We start from the raw sequence: 1,914 nt of genomic DNA, 5'->3' as shown, positions 1-1,914 counted from the left end.
ATTTAATGTTAAATGCACGTATACAATATGGAAAACGAAACTTGGACAACGTTAAGGTCACAACCATTATAATTTACACCCACAAGATGTACAATACTGTTCAGTACCCACATAGCGAACACACGCGTAGCGAACCAATTTTGAGTTTCTATGAAACATACATGGAGAAATTCGTAAACAACGAAAAGATTTCCGCGTCCAGCCGATTTCGTAATGATTTTATTTTAATTAAATGTAATTGTCTTTGCACCCCCATCGACACGATTATAAACATTTTGGAGGTGGGCTTTCACCCTGCTTGTCAGGGCCAACCCGGGCTGAGATGGATAGGAAATTATCCCCACTCTGGAATCAAACTCGAGTCAAACACGACTGACACTAACAGCTACACCACATTCGCCAGTTTTTGCAACGAGGGGTGTAAGCTATTTACAGCAAACAATAAATACAATAATATTAAAATACTATGTGTAGAAAGAAATATACTTATTTTCAGGTTTAACTGTTTTTAAAATAATTAACTATTCGAAAATAGTGAAGGATTAAATTCCTCCTTCAATCACAAATATCCCGACTTTTCAAGATAGATAGATATTTTTTTCCTTCGAAAACGAGACAAAGGAACAAGCTTTGGAAATTATACCAATAACTCCATATGCCCAAAATAGACGAGAGCCTGACTTCACTGAGTCGTGACATAATACATCGCTACGTCAAAATAACAAATTTCTATCTGATATTTTAGGACGTTTTGGGTTAATAAGACAATGAAGTCAGAAAGAAAATGCTCTACCTGCTCAAACAAAATCGTTAGATTATTATCAAGGTATTCAATTGCCGTATTGTGAAACTTTAAAAAAAAAATGACGTTAAAATTCTCAAAACTAGGATCTGAGCATACAGAACTTTGTAGCCCATAGAGGTTATTGTCGGCCACTCAGATATCTCCAGGAATAATGTCATAACAACCCGGTTTACTTGTGTTTTCAGCGAAACCATAGACCTCTGCTACTTTGTCGCACACTGTCATGGATTCTGCTCTTTGAGCTCAATAAAAATTTTGCGGTGAAGCGTGTGGTAATAGTCCGCGCCCTGTTACTCTGAAAATAAATTCTTGCTATAGTCGAGTGCGAAGGGCACCTCCTATCCCCCCTTCCTCTGTCCTTCATTATTAGTTTAGTTTTAATACAGGTTTTATGGCGCTCTCAACTGCGTAAGGTCAAATGAGCGCCAGAAGATTAGAGCTGTTACAAGAGAGTAAAAAACATAAAAAAGAAGAAGGGGAGATAAGGACGATAGATGTTTGACAGGAAAGAAGAAACAAACCACACCAGAGCACCCGCCAAACATCCACGGTCCTTCATTGAACTCAAATTGAGTCAAATGGTGTGCTCTAAAGTGAACCGTAAAAATACGCCAGAATGTACGACAAAACTTTGTTGTGAAGCGTGCGGTAATAGGCCCGGCTGTTACCCCCAAATGAAGGGCAAACTCCATTCTTGATATAGTCAAGTAGTGCGCGACACCACCTCTCGACCTCCCCTCCCTCTTGCTTGCCTTTAATTTAGCTGAGTCAAATGGTGCGCTCTGAAGTGAATCGGAAGTACGTCTAAATGCCCGATCTAGGATATTGTAAGACGAGTCACACATTGAAATCCCACGACAGAGGTAATTAGATTTATTGGGGTCACAGGGGTCACTGGGTCACTGGAGTTTACTGGTTTCAATAATTAAGTCAACCAGACAAAGACACAGTCGAAATCTACAGCTCTAACAGCCACATGTTTAAGACTTGTACAAATCACAGCTTTCCATTGCACCCCTTGCATTTTTATACACACACACTTACACACACACACACAGACACACACACAGACACACACACACACAAACATACATACATACATACATACA

Source organism: Aplysia californica, unplaced genomic scaffold, assembly GCF_000002075.1.
Source record: "Aplysia californica isolate F4 #8 unplaced genomic scaffold, AplCal3.0 scaffold00082, whole genome shotgun sequence".
Classification (NCBI taxonomy): Eukaryota; Metazoa; Mollusca; class Gastropoda; order Aplysiida; family Aplysiidae; genus Aplysia; species Aplysia californica.
The sequence above is the reverse complement of the archived record's forward strand: the minus strand, read 5'-3'. Positions refer to the sequence as shown.